Source organism: Strix aluco, chromosome 5 (genome assembly GCF_031877795.1).
Source record: "Strix aluco isolate bStrAlu1 chromosome 5, bStrAlu1.hap1, whole genome shotgun sequence".
Taxonomy (NCBI): Eukaryota; Metazoa; Chordata; class Aves; order Strigiformes; family Strigidae; genus Strix; species Strix aluco.
The window spans coordinates 63,100,426-63,116,258 of NC_133935.1; the positions used below are offsets into that span (position 1 = coordinate 63,100,426).

The 15,833-nt window shown below is 43.4% G+C and overlaps 1 protein-coding gene across 2 annotated transcripts in view; it reads right to left on the reverse strand.

Moving 5' to 3' along the window:
* Window positions 1-9,380, reverse strand: part of FAM3C (FAM3 metabolism regulating signaling molecule C) — a 29,447-nt gene extending 20,067 nt beyond the window's left edge. The window contains exon 1 of one of the 2 annotated variants that reach the window (XM_074827586.1): window positions 9,237-9,380. The gene's annotated coding sequence lies outside the window, so the exon portion shown is untranslated. Of the gene's footprint in view, window positions 1-355; window positions 428-9,236 lie in introns of those variants that run through there. The other variant, XM_074827587.1, reaches the window with a different exon arrangement.
* Between the last annotated feature and the right edge of the window lie 6,453 nt (window positions 9,381-15,833).

Sequence of the window (15,833 nt, forward strand, 5' to 3'; positions counted from 1 at the left end):
CGAGAGATTACAGCATCTCTTTAATATTAGGGTCAATGTGGTACTGCTGCAAAAGTGTAACTGCTCATTGTGAACTGTACCAATAGGATTTTTATGTGTGAAACAAAAAGCAATTATTCTGCTCTGCCTAAACAAATAAAAAATACTCTGCTCTATGTGCTATCTAGACTTTTAACAGAGACCCATATGTAGTTTTTCTAAGTCTATTTTGAAGCATAATGCCCAAATGGAAGAATCTATATTAACAATTACATGACCTACATAAAACAACTAGGGGCTAAAAGAATCAGGTTTGCTTTGCAAGGAACTGTGAAAGTAAAGAGAGAAGTAAGGAACAGACACCTTTGTCTCTTACCTCCAAGGTGTAATATAAAAACTGTTTTAAAAGATGTTGAGATGGACTGTTACCAATATCCACTGGTTGCTGCTTATCTATTTGTAGCTACAATGTTGGAGAAAAACAGCTTCTCAGCTACAAGGGTAGACAAGAAATACAAAAGGCGGCTGTAAATCATCATAAAAATCTGCTAAAATACAAGACAGGTTTTCTTAACCTTGGTAGTCGACAAGGTGCAAGTTAGCGTTACCTGCAGTATTAACCCCGTACTTCTACACTACTATGTGCAAATCTGTATCCAGATATGTAGTACTAAATCAGCCCGAGATGCTCTGAATTAAATTCAAAGAGAATTTTTTCCCCCAAACAGAATTTAAGAGTTTGTATACTTTCAAAAATGGTCAAATAATGTTATACCTGTTTTTATCTGTATTTACTATACATTAACATGAATAGCATACCAAGTACACTGTACTAGAATTAGATAAGCATTCAGAATTACTTAGTACCAAAAGAGAGAAAAAAAAAAAAAAAAGGCTTGAGCTTTTATTTTTATTTCTGAGTCATGAGTAGATTAGGATGGCATTTATTTTTTGCAGCACAAACTGCCTTCCTCAATGATTAGCAGCTGCAGTTTTTCCTGTCAGAGAACAGCTAAAATGAAAAGCCATTTTACCTTTTAATACCTGCTAAAATCAGTTAAACAACATTTTGTTTAATCCAGTCCCTGATAATAGATATTTCACTCTGCTGTTTTCAGGCCGTTCAGAGCCGTGGTGGTTTTCTACTCAAAATTACACAGTGAATTAGATATGTCAGGAACAGCATTAGCTATTCTTACGTGAGCTCTGGTTTTAAACCAGTGGTTGTGCCAGCCTGAAATACATGCCACGGACCAAACAGCTGAGACAGTCGAAATCATTCCAAGCCTAAATTTGAGCAGGAATCTAGGCTTCTAATACGATAATTTTATTCAAATACAAGAATCACCCAGATGATTGCTTACCCTTCTGCTAGACTACCCATAGTTTTTCTACCATGTTTACAAAATTAATTTAATTTGAAACTGGTGAAGGGCACACAGCGAAGAATTACATCTTTAAAAAAAGTAACTACTGTAGTTCAATTTTATTGTATAACCATGCACCATTTGTGTCTTCTGATGACAGAGACTGTGACCCAAGTAGTTGTTCCCTACAGGCACACCTACATCCATATGAATTCCTTGTGGTTATGGCAGAAATCCACTAAGGCAAAAGGTTTGTCAACACAGAACAACTTACAAACTAATAGATATATATTTTTTTCTCCTTTGAGACAAATACTACCATGAAGAATAATTAACTTCTTACAAAAATTATACCACCTGAATACTATTCTTCCATGTATGTGTAAGATTCAGCTTGGTGTTCTGACAACACTGAATTAGACCCAGTGTTTGCTTGTCAAAACGAGATTTTATTTTACTTCTATCAACTGCAAATGAAACCCAGATAAATTTTGCAAATGAAACTCAAACTTACTCTAAAAATAGGTAATTCAATTACCATGTCCTATGTTGCAAATACTGCTACGTGGTTTCACTTCTAAGAAAGGAAATATACATGAGAAAAAGCATTATGCCAGAGTGTTTCAATACCTGATGTGTAAAACAAACACTTCCCAAATGATGCGTTCAAATCACTGACCATGCAAGCTTTTGCTAGTGGCATCAATCCAGTACTTCTACCTTAGGCAGCACACGAACTTGTCAGCCTCAAACACAGAAAAATTCTCCTGAATCCCATGGAGTTTGAGATAAAAGTACTAAGGCATTCTTCCCACTCAGAATGAAACTCAACCCACATTCCTTTTGCAATGAAAGAAACCAAAAAACCCCAAACCTTCTAAGCACCCAATCCATACTTTGAAGACTCTTCCCAAACATTACACAAAATTTACTGGTCCATATATTTAAAAACAGTATTTAATTTACTGTCCCTAAAATCCATACTATTTATATGTGATAAAGTAAACTGTACCACTGCTGCTGATACACCTATTAAAGAGAATCTTAGCCCTGTATTTCATAGGGTTGGATAAAATCACACAGAGAAGTTCAGGTAGTCAAGGACAAACTGCTGAACCTCATTCACCCATTTACTTTTCAACTTCATCACAGAGAAGTACATAAATCTCACAACAGAGATTTAAGAGTGAGGTTTACCATTTTCTTCTGTCAAATGATGAACAAGCTATTTTGTAACTGAAGCACTGCTGCAATTACCACCTGTTCAAAAGTTCAAAACCACTGACTTGTTTTCTGTCGTGTTTTTTGAAGAAACAAATTACCACCTTGATTTCATAAGACAGCAAAGTCTGGTCAGTCTTTCCACAACGGGAAAGAGTTATCTGCAAGATCACCAGGTCTTACTCGAAACAAGGTGTTGCCAGAATCCAGTAGAAGTTTCAAATGTACAACAGCTTTTACATCTCTGTATCAATAAAAAAAACCTGATACAAAGCCTGTTGTCAGAATAATGCATCACCACCATGCATCTTATCCTGCCCCTTTCAGCAAGTCTCAATAGGACTACCATATAAAAAGATTACAGGTCCGTCAAACAATTAACATACATATAATTACTCTGACTTGATACAACCACACATGACCACTGCAGAAATTTAGCTGAGGCTACGGTTACAGCACGTCACTTCACATTGGGGCCCATTTTAAATAACGTCATCAAGCCAGCAAGCAGAACAGGAAAGGCACATTACAAATATGTCTATAGGCCCAAGTTTCCTGCAGGAACACCGATCTGCTCCCCTGCACCATTCTTCCTCCCAAATACAACCAGACTCTAGATAGTAGCTTTACAATGTCAGAATGAGATCATCATCTTACGAGATTCATTTACTGCACAGATTGCCACATTGACCTTGTCACAGAGCTGCACAGAGACCACAGACACAGCAAGGCATGGAGCTCCTGTATATTTTGCAAGGCAGACAGGATCAAGGGAACCAATGGTAGCAAGGGACATCACCGCACACTGCTGCCAAAAACTACTCTGATACTACCAAGCATTTAAGCTTCTTTAACAAACGCTTAGCATGATCTGAGGCTGCATATTGGAAAGGACTTTTAACCTTTGCTCAGTAGCATGCTGATCTCACCAGGAAGCTGGGATGTGCTTGTGAAGTACTCCCCAGTGACAGCCACTGCTCAGAGCACTGCTGTTATCTCCCTCCTCTTGCTCTAAGGCATACAGAAACCCCTGCTCTACCACAAAGACTCTTCTCATCTACTCATCTTCCACATGAGGCAGCACTTTGGCAGGGCTTTGGCCCTTTACAAGGCAGCAAGAGCATGCCACTGGCCGAGTGGAGCACCCAGCAGAGAAAGCATCACACATCAGCTCTGGGGAGAAGGGGCAGCAGCACAGCAGGCCCAAAGTGCAGAGGGGCCATGTTATACCTACAGGACACTGCAGAGAGTGATCATACTGCAGATATAAGACTGCTGTTGGGTGACTAGTAACCTCCATGCTGCATGATGCACTCAGTAAGTCTGCAGATGACATGAAGCTGAACAGGAGTGTTGATCTGCTTGAGAGTAGGAAGGGTCCACAGAGGGATCTGGACAGGCTGGATCGATGGGCTGAGGCCAATTGTATGAGGTTCAACAGGGCCAAGTGCCGAGTCCTGCACTTGGGTCACAACAACCCCATGCAATGCTACAGGCTTGGGGACAAGTGGCTGGAAAGCTGCCTGGAGGAAAAGAACCTGGGGGTGTTGGTCAACAGCCAGCTGAATATGAGCCAGCAGTGTGCCCATGTGGCCAAGAAGGCCAATAGCATCCTGGCTGGTATCAGAAATAGTGTGGCCAGCAGCACTAGGTAAGTGATTGTCCCCCTGTACTTGGTACTGGTGAGGCCACACTTTGAATACTGTGTTCATTTTTGGGCCCCTCACTACAAGACAGACATTGAGGTTCTGGAGCATGTCCAAGGAAGGGCAAAAAAGCTGGTGACGGGTCCAGAGCACAAGTCTTATAAGGTGCTGGAGGAACTGGGGTTGTACAGCCTGGAGGCAGGGAGGCTCAGGGGAGACCTTATCACTCTGTACAGCTGAAGGAGGTTGTAGCAAGGCAGGTGTCGGTCTCTTCTCCCAAGTAACAAGTGATAGAACAAGAGGAAACTGTCTCAAGTTGTGCCAGGGGAGGTTTAGACTGGTTATTAGGAAAAATGTCTTCACTGAAAGGGTTGTCAAGCATTAGAACAGGCTGCCCAGGGAAGCAGTAGAGTCACCATCCTGGACGTATTTAAAAGATGTGTAGTTGTGTTGTTTAGGGACATGGTTTAGTGGTGGACTTGGCAGTACTAGGTTAACAGTTGGACTCAATCTTAAAGGTCTCTTTCAACCTAAACAATTCTACGATTCTATACGGAAGGTGGTCAGTTGCATGATCCTTAACAGCTCTAGAGTGACTCACTCCTTCCTACTGAAGACACAAAGAGACTGCAACAAAAATTGCAGTCTCTAGTCTGTCTTCTGAGCATGAAGGGATTAGAACAAAGATCCATAACTTACTTCCTGGCTGGGTGCAATCTTCCAGCAACCAGTACCAAACACATAAGCTATATCTGACAAAAATTAATTTCACAGTGAAAAACAATTCCAACACAGCCATCTTCTACCCTTTGAGATTCTAAAATCTAAGAATTGATATAGGTGGGAAAAATTAAAAGTTATGTGGGATAGCAGGTTACTACAGGTCATCACCCATGGAGAAATTTGCCACATTAAGCATACATAAACTAATTTGAGGAACAGCATCCCTCGGTGATAAAAGGGTGCTTACCACTGAGACTCTATACAAAGCTGACATGAAGACACTGATATACAGTCACTGTATACTGTAACAACTCCTGATGCCATGCCTCTCTGCACCATGCTATTGTAAGAGAAATTCAGTAATTATTACAGAAAATCCTGTAATAAACTTCTGCCTGAATTGACTCAGAGGCAGTTCTAAAACCATTCAAGTGTCACTGATGTTCAGGTGACCAGCAAGAAAACAGCCATGACAGTTCCCTCAACCACCTTACCAGGTACTTGCAGGAATATCTGGGCAGACCCAAAGGCAGAAATAAGTGTCTGGGAGCAGGTCAGCAGTTTTCTAGCAGAGGTAGTACTAGCTTATACCAGCTTAAAAGTTTGGGAAATGATGACTCAAGTAACTGACGATGCCAAAATAGATCAAGAAAAAAAAGTCTTTGCTATTAGGAGATGGTTACTTTCTCCTCAGATAAAAGGAAACTGAAGAGATGGTGGGAGAAGGGAAGGAAGTCAGCTAGTCACAAGAAGAAAGTAAGTCTTAGAGGGGGGACTGTAAGTGTCATCTGTTTTGACGTTAATTAAGATTTTAATCAGAGTCTCATGAGAACTACCATGCTTTTGTACATATAAACACATTGTGCAACTTTCTGCCATTAAAACTGACTCAACAGCAGTGCGCATTAAATGCAGGGCAGAGTTTACTCCAGCAGCTCCCTCTGTCCTGACAGTCATCCAAAGCTTCTCCCCTATCCCATACCCTCTTAGCACTGAGCTCTAACAACAGCCGGAAAAAGCTAAGTTGCAGTTCTGTCTGCAAAGGAAGAAACAAACTATTTTTGTATCACAGAAGTATGGTACTATATACAGGGAGCAAAAATAGTTGAACAATTCCAGAAGAGTAACTATTGATAACTCCCTGTGAAAACTTAAGTGTGAGTGGATTGCAGGAGGCCTGGGTAAAATAATATTTGACGTTGTCATCAATGTCTTGGACTACTAAATAAGGATAAGCTTTTTAAATTTGTGGATAACATCAAGATGCAGGCAGATGCAAACAAATTACAGGGTAGAACTAGAACTACAAATTATCCAGAAAAATATTTATTTCTTTTAAGAAAAAAAAAATCCTAAAGTCCTCTTGGGACACATATACCATTACAAAAAACATGAGGAGGCTATGCTTGGATTCATAGTTAGACACAGCGTTTTAGATGATGAAGTAGGAATCAAGGAACACCTACGCATAGGTTACAGATGCTCTAATGTCCATCTGAGTTGAAAATGCTGGTGCTAAGAAATGAGGTTTCAAGTTTAAAGTTATTTCCAGTTTAAGCAATACCAGTTGAAAGTTATTTCCTCATCACTGCACCTCAGGCCTGGATAGTACTAGGAAGCATGAAAATTTATGAGATAGGTGAGCTCACCTGCCAGCTTGCTCCAGCCCACTCACCATTTCTCCAGCTCAGACCACATGACTTTGCTCACTGAGGAAAGCTAACCCAGTAAAAGAGAATTAATATAATTTCTGACAGATGAGCAGACAACTTTTAGGAGTATCAGCAGGCAAAGCACAGCAGCATCAGGCTGTTAGACTTGCAAAGCCATCTCATGAAGTCTCATTGTAAGACTCAAGATTTCTGACACTATTGCAGATTACATTTTTCCTGAAGTAATCCTGAGAATTTATGGACAGTCTTGGTTTCAGATCAATGTGAGACTTCCCAGAGGGATCCTTCTAAACTGTGAAACAATTACAGTAATTCCAGTGCTGTTGACAGCAAAACGATTGTCACAGGGTTGTTCAGCTGGCCACTGGCAGAGAAAGCACCCAAGTTTACAATGATTATGCCTTAAATCCTACACTTTATCAGAAGATTTTAGTGAAAAACTCAAAACTGAACATATATATCACTTACATCAGGGCTCATGGAGACGCTGATTGCCAATATAAGCGGTAAGACTTGCAGTCCTTACACTCACATGTCAACCCTCTGACTTCACTGGGACTGCAGGTTTACAAAGCAGATCCCAAGTTCTATTTGAATAACAATTTCTCTTTCAACGATTTAAATCTTAAGGAACAAGTTCTCTGTGCTGCTGTGGATTCATCTTATGAACACCTAATCTCTAGGCTACAAAATAATCTGTAAGCAAAGTGGTATTTTTACACCTTACATGGTACCGATTCATCTTATGATCTTACAGGGGGAAAAAAAAAAAATCCCTTTCCCATATAGTATACTAATATTTCGAACAAAACCGGAAACTAAACATTCAGTTCACTTTTTAAATATCAGCTTGCCAAAGTTACACTAAATTCTCAAATTTTGTCTACACTATCACTCTTCTTAAAGCACTGAGAATTCTCATTAGATGTAGAGCACGTAAACCCTGAAGCATTCGGGCTGCACCTAGAGAGGCTAGGCAGTAACTTGTGGGTACTGTATGGCGACTTTTGTAACTATTTACTCTGCAGTCTTAATGGGTGAACTGGTCAGGACTGCTGCAAAGAGATGGAAGCAATGGCCTGCAACAAACCAGGTGCCTCCTCCATCCCGAAGTGATTAGATGTTATTACACGACAATACCAAGCTATTAGCTCGTGAAGAGCCTACCTGCAGGCTTAAAGCAAGTTACAAAACTTGTTTTGCCACAGAAAACTATGTAAACGAACAGATGAAAAAGATTTCTTCATACTTAAAAGAATGCCTGGGGGAGAATATGTGCTAATGAAGACATTCATGCCTTGATTAGTTTCGAAGGCTTTAAAAAAATACTGTTGTACAGTCATTAACCAGCAATTTCTGGGGTTTTTTCCCCTAAATAATTCTCCTATTAGTATTAAGTAAATACTTCGTTAAAAGAAGAGGACCAGTCAGCTAGGTTCACCAGCAAAGAACCACCACGGGTTCAAATCCTGCACAGCGTTGTGGGGCACACTGAATATTACAAAGACGACCTGGCATATGCAGAGATCTTTACGGAAGTCTGGAGTTATTACGTCATCATTTAACCTCTTTTAAGTTTGAGAAAATGGAAAGATAATGGAATCACGTGAGTTACACAGCCCCTCAGCAACTCTGGAAAAAACGTAACTTAAGATATGGTACCACTTACCTACCAAAAAAGAAAAATATAATTACTGTATTTTTTTCCTACTTCAGCAACTCGGAGGCTAGAAAGCAAAGGAACGCTGACTGCTTCGACTAGCGTCTCTCTGCAAACCTGGATGCACAGCACATTCTCCTTCCTTATCAGTTCAGGGCTGTTCCCTGTAACGGTGTATTTAGTGCTTTAGGTAAACAAGAGTTGAGTCCTATAACCCATGTAACGACAACGTCCGTGATCCAGTACTCAACAGGGAGAGAACAAAACCGCCGAAAAGCAGCACCATTTCATTTTCACTGCGCTAAGTCTTTTGTTTCAGCAGCAAGAGGCCGCCTACACTGCAAACACTTTACTTACTTAACTGGACCGGGGCGTCCGGCTCCGCCGAGAGCCGCCACCACCGGTGCCGCCGCCTCGGGCGCGTCCAGCCCGGCAGCACCGAGCCCTCGCACCGGCACGGGCCGGAGCGCGGCCGCTGGCGCCACGCCGCTGCCCCCAGGCTGCCCGCCAGCCCCCCGCCGGGCCGGGCCCACGGCGAGGAAGAAGGGAACGGGGAAGAGAGGAGGGGAGGGGAGACTCCCCCCGGGGGGTCCCCGCCCGCCACCCGGCCGGCTGCTCCCAGGGGCCCCGGGGGACGGGGGGGGTGGTGGTACCGCCCGGCTCTGACCCGCGCCCGGGGCCCCGGCCCGCCGCACTCCTCGCGGCGGCAGCAGCTCCCGGGCGGGAGGGGACGGGGGGAGGGCCAGGCAGGGGCCCGGGAAGTTGCCCCGCCGGGGGCAGCCGGCAACTGAGGCAAGGGCAGGCGGCCAGCGCCAGCCTGCCGCGGCTGCCCCGCGCCGAGGAGAGCGGTGCGCGCCCGTGCGGCAGAGCCAGCGGCGGGCTCCCCGGCGGGAGGGGGAGGAGCCGCCCGCCACCCCCCGGAGGGGAGCGCGGGCGCCAGCCCCCCGCGGAGAACGCGAGCCCCTACCTGGGCCGCAGGGGCAGGTCGCGCAGCCTCCCCTCAGCGGCCGCGCCGCGCAGGCTGCCCCGGCCCGCCCGCCGGCGACCGAGCAGGAAGCGAGCGGAGCCGCCGCCGCTGCAGAGGCGGAGGGAGGCGCGGAGACGGCGCGCCCGCCCCCTACCGGTGGCGGACCGGGGCCGCGGCGGTGCCGCCTCTCAGCCGCGCCCGCTGCCAGCCCGCCCGCGCCTCGCGCCCGCCGCCACGGCCCCCGCCCTCCCTCCCTCTCTCCCGCCCTCTCTCCCTCTCTCCCGCCCTCTCTCCCTCTCTCCCGCCCTCTCTTCCTCCCGCCCGCCGCAACCGCGGGGCCGTCCCGGTTAGACGCGGGTGGGGCGCGCGCAAAGTGCCGGCGCGTCTGACCCGGCTCCGGGCAGACCCGTTCCCGCTACCCCCGGGGTCTTTCTACGCGCCCCCCCCGAAGGCGTCCCCGGAGGGTCGCCCGGGCTGGACGGGCGACCACACCCCCCCCCCAGCGCCGCGGGGCGGGGCGGGCTCCTGCGGTGGCCCCCGGGGCCATTAGTGGCGGGTGCTGCCCCAGGGAGCAGCGGGGGCGCCCCTGCAGGGTCGTGCCGTCGGGCCCCGCGGAGAGGCTGGGTACAGATCCATCCTAGCTGGTGTGGCGGCGCCGCCCCGCACAGCTAGCACCGTTCTGCACTACTTTTTCGATTGTTTAATGAAGGCTGATACTCAAAAAATCCGCGACGTGTGTACATCCACAGTCACGCGTCCACAAGTGAACGACTGAGGGTGCGGGGTGTGCCCAGGGGTCAGCCTGGCGCTGCGGGCCGGGAGGGACTGCGGGACTGTTTGAAATATTTGTGCTTGTTTTCTTCTGTATTTTAAACACCTTTTTTTTTCCCAGATACACCAGAAATTATCTTCTGTTACTGAACAGAAAAGACATTTTCTGCTTAAAAAAAACCCCAACTTTTTATAGTTGATCTGTGTTACTGCATAAGAAGAAGAGGTAATACCTTTCCCCTTGGTGTGCTCTGTGGCTGCTGTTTCTTTTTCCTTTGTATTTTCTTCCTTTTTTTTTTCCTTTTTTTTTTTTTTTTTGGCACTGATATTCCTCTAACCCCACCATGAGTTGGCATAGATGGTGAGATAGATAAACTGGAAGGACACCCTTTATTGTGTGGCAGTAGATTTCTGCTGGTCTAACTCCCCTCAGCTGGACTATTGCTGGGGTGGGTATAGAAAGTGCTGGGGCAGCAGCCAGACAGATTCCGTCGATTCTGCTATTGTCAAATCACAAAGAGAGCATTTTTACAAAATCAGCGTGGCACTTCTCTTAGCAGAGAACAAAGCCACAGCTAAAATATAGGGCATATAGGCATCATCAAAGTCAGGTAGACAAAAGGAAGTTTCCATGTCTTATTTTAACTACATCTGGTCAAGAGATCTTTCTTTTAATGGGTTTAAAATAACATACTTTGATACCAGCTGCTCCTTGGTACAGGATGGTTATCTGAACATCAATCAAGTAATTTCTTTAGTAAATTCTCACAACACATTGGAGTTTCAGGCATGCTGTAATCTCAGCAGAGAAATACCCAGTGGAAGCATTGCTCAAGAAAAGAAAGTCTTTAGAGCTTTTAATTCTAAATTATGATATATATAGATCTTAGTTTGATAGTTATTTCAGTGCTTAATATATGAAATTTCACCACGTTCCCCTGATTATTTCTTAGGTGACACTGTCTGCATAATAGACTAATAAGGTCAGTATGCTAAAGGAGGCTGGCTCCTTTGATAAGCAAATGTTTACAATAGAAACAAACATTTTAAAAAGATTACACAAGTCGCACTATCAAATTATTAAAAGATGAAATAATATTATCTGCAGAATAACCAACACCTCAGAATACATCTGTATCAAAGTCAGAGAAATAAATAAGACTTGAGAAAGGCTGCGATTAAATCCCATTGATTATTTACCTGGCTGAAAAGGTGCCACAACGCACACAGGGTGGAGAGTCACACATCCCTGGAAATGTGGCAGCTGGCAGGAGCCCAAAGAAGAGGGGATATGCTAGCTCCCAGTGTCTCAAGAAGGCTCCAAGTTCCTCTTTTCCCTTTTTTCCTAATTTGCCTTATAATTTTCCCTTTTTCGTACTTTCCTTTTTTTGTAACTTGCCTTATAAAGAAATGGCTATGGCCATTAAGTAGAGGTCCTACGTAAGAAGTACAAATAGGACCTATACCTACAGGAGTTTATTTTGCTTTTTATTATCATCTGTGATGAACTGACCATTTTTGCTTCGGTAGATTAAGAAATTCAGTATGAAACAGAATGTGTTTCATAGCCACATACATCTAAATGTTTCATCACAACATAATGTGTTCTAAATATATCATTTTTAAATCCAAAATTCTTATATATATTTAAAACAATAAAATAGCTTGTTTTTATTGTTACACTGTTAAACTCTAAGAAAAACATATACCATAACCGTTTATTTTGCAAACATCAGAAACCAAAATGTCTTAAGAATTCAGGTACATTGGGCCTGAACAAAAATGATCTTGTTGGCCTTACTTCCATCTTTAAGTTTCTTTGCTACTGTCTTTAGCATCTGACCTGAATTTACTTTCTGGTCTCTCTCGTAAGTACTAATTTTTACTAAATGAAATTATAGCACTGCACTATGTTGTTTGGTTTTGGTTTTTTTTTAATTGAAAATGAAAACATTTCCTTCATGTAATTACAGGAAAGCTAAATGTGATGCATGCTTTATTTAGCATCCTAGGGCTAATCAGGATAAATGAAAACGAAGTAAAATACAGAAACAAACCCTTTCAGGTGCTTTATCTTTAGGCTGTTGATTATTGCCTGTGGTAATAGATGTTCTGCTAATCAGTCATCAGTCTTGATTCTCAGTTCTGGTATCAAAGCAATTCCTGGTGGCTTTTAAAAGTACTTTTTTTCCTGAAAGCCTAAACTTCACATTTGTATGCTATAAACTAATACTTCTGCCCTAGCAGATCTTTCCATGGTGTTTTGAATGAGCTAACCTCAGACTGCTGGCAAGACCCAGCTCTCAAAACTCGAAATATCTGTGGCATAAAAGTTACTTTTCTCAACACAGTAGCACAATCATAGGAAACCCTTTTCTTTGCATTTGGTAGGATAAGTATTACAGTGCTTTCTTAACTAAGATGCAAACCCTAGGCCATCTTTTAAATATTACACAGAAAGAAAAGGAAAAATAATAAAAAAGAAGAAGGTTGCTTGGAGAATGCTTCAGGCAGTTTGCCTTGAAGCAATTGGAAAATGTGATTTTCACCAAGTTGTGAGTTGCTTAACTATAAATAGAAACTAAAATGTATAAGCAAAACATGAAGCCCACTCCCCTCTTCTCTCCTGCCTCTTCCAAACACACGAGAATATGTTTGAAAAAAATCTTCCTTAAAACAAATTTTGTTAGCTTTCTGGCTGGTGTTATCAAGTTTTATATAAACAGTACTGGATGTGTGTCTGAAAGAGAATGTATTATTTAGTGTTTGCCCTATGATGTGGTAAGTATTTAAAATAGATACTTTCTCATTTTTGTGAATTCTCCCCCTGTTCCTATCATTTTATCTGCAAGCAGCCAAAATATCAGGTCTCTGATATGAGAAGTCTGAGTAACAATGGGTAGAAACGATGGATATGGAAGTAATCCAAAAATCCCAGTCCAGAGGATGGATTTGAACACCTCCAAACCTTTCTTGTCACTGATGCACTGATCCTGACCAATATTTCACAGATACCTCCTTTTCCTGTGATGTCAAAATAAACTCCAAGTCCAAGCACTCCCAAACTTTCAGATTTGTTTTTTTTTCCCCTTTAAGTCTATTTTTATTTCAAGTTAAGTGCATATGATTATGAAAGGAAAGATGTATGTAAGTGAGCAAAATTCCACTGGAGTCAGTATAATTGCAGTTGCTAAACCACTAAACCTGCTCACCACAGGGTTTCTTATTTCATTTTCCTCTCTGTGAGTGTATCTAGTATTGTTTAACTCTTATAGACTGACAGTAGTAGAGACCAAAGTCTTCTGTAAATCATATATTCAGGATAGGTTAGAGGAAGCTTTCTTATCTTGTCAAAGTACCTCAAATGTTACAAGGGGCATTCCTAGTGTATGATATGCTATTAATTCCTTATGAAATGGGTTTTTTTTGTGAAATCAGACAAATTGTTGCCAATGAGGACAGGATATTCTGTCATTTAGACGGAAGAAGTGGAAGGTGGTAATTTTCTTTTACCATATGGTATTCATAAATATTTGTCTTAACATCTGGTACATAGGTATTAGTGCAGATGTAGTGAAATATTGCTGGCTTGAGGTCTTATGTGCAATGTGTAATGAGCTGGAGACCCACACAAAACCTGCATGCAGTGATAAAGAGCAAAATGGCAATCTTTTGCAAAACTCTCCAATCTGTTGATGTGGAGATCTTATGGTTCCCATATATGATATTATTGTATCTAAGCAGTCTCCCAAAGAACTTCAGAAGTCCTAAAAATCAGTGCTTCAGTTTTAGATGAGGAGCATCTGTGGGACACTTCCAACTGAGATTGTACCCATTCAAATCAAGAACAAGCATCACCAGCTGGAAGCTGTGGACGCCCTGAGACAGACACACTATAGATGGTATTTTTCATGAGTTGTGCTGTGAAAGTCATGAGCGCCACTCTGAACATCTTGCGTTCGCATGAGAGCTCTTCTTTTCCACACAATGAAACTCCTCCTGCTACAACTCTTCCTTATAGGAAGCATATAAAGCTTGCTTCCAAGCTTATTAATGCTTCATTTCAGCAAGATATTGTTCCTGACCCATAAGCTCTCAAAGAGATCATACCTTTCCCAAGGTAGAGTTCCATGCCTTCCTACAGCTCTCAGAAAAAGGGCAAGTCCTTCCCTCCTTCCCAGCATGTCCTTGCTAAATCGCTTGTATCTATCCATTGCACCACCCTGGTTGTGTGAGCTATCCCACAATATCACTGTGATCCCAGTGAGATATTGCAGCCCTGCAACTGCATTCAGACCTCTAATTCCTGCTGTTGGTTCTCCATGTTGCATGCATTAATGTACAGGCACTTCAGATGGACACCCACTCGTGCTGTTTTCCCAGAACAGGTATGAGAGCTTTCCCCGTAGTGCCATACTGTTAGCACTTCCTTACTGATGTGCATTTGCTTAAGTTGACCTCTTTCACCCTGTTCTGTTGATTATACATCATTCTGCACCATTTTCTTGCTGAACTGGTCCACCACTTCCTTACTTGATTGTAGGTTATCATCTCCCTCACTTGTCATTCCTAGTTTAAAGCTCTCCTCATCACGTTGGCCAGCCATCTGGCAGAGTTGGTTTTGCCCCACTTTGTCAGGTGGGTCCTGTTTCTTCCTAGCAGTTGTTGACCCTCAGATAGGGTCCTGTAATCATAAAAACCAAATCCCTGTTATTGGTGCCAGCTGCATGATGCCAGCTGGTGATCTTCAGTATCTGTCACTCCTCCTCAATCCCTTCCTTTCCCTTCTCTGCTGGTTTTTAATGAGAAGACCTGTGGGGTCAGGCTCAGCTGGTGCCACTGCTTTGCTGGACTAAGCTCCTGGTCCCTCAGCTGCTACCAGAGCACTCAGTCTATTCTGAAGGTGCAGGTCTGCAGATGGGAGCAGGAGCCTTCCTCCTGTTGCTAGAAGCCACAAGCCTCCAGCCTTCATCATCATTTCTTTCCTCCCACCTGTGTAACTGCATGAGCAGCAGGCTCTGTTTTTCAAAACACAACTCAAATGATGAGAGAGGAATTGATGGACAGTCTCTCCATGTCCACCCACACCTTAGTGCTTAATCAAGATAACAGCTCTTCCTGTCTTAACCAACATATCAACCATTGTCAGTAGTTATCATGTCTGTTCTTTTCTAGTGGAAAGGAAAGAATCCCATCTTGTGAAGAAAGTCTCAGAATGATGAAGCAAAAACATGGGGCAGCTCAGCAAGTGTCTGGAGGGTAGAGCCCATACTCAGTTGGGCCCTTAGGTGTTACTATAATAAAAATCCTCTGTATCCAGAAATAGAAAGCAGCCTGTATAATTATGGATTCTGCCAGCTCACACAGTTCTCACCAACATGGAATGACCAGACCCCATCCTTCAAAGCCTCAAGTGATGAGTAAGATAAAAAGTGCAGAAACATTGCTGATCATGCTATTCCTACTGTCATGCTTGGCTAGACCACAGAAAAGAAATTGCATCCTTAGCTGTAGATTGATAGACACAACCCTGAAGAGGGGATTCTAGCTTTAACCACAGTGTTACAGAACTGACTTTGAAAGTGAAAAAGAGAACTTGAACAGCAAACATACTTTGTGTGAAGCAGATCCAACTGCAGCTGGTCTTAGGCCAAAGGGATTTATCTAGAGACCAGACTAGGCTGCACAGTTGCCCAGCTAGTACAAGCAGCTCGACTCTAATGAAGGCATCCCTGGCAACTGTGGAAACTCCAGCAGCAGACAGCTGGTGATGCAGCAGAGCTTATGGCTCACCAACCATAAGATCACACTGTAACAATTATCTCT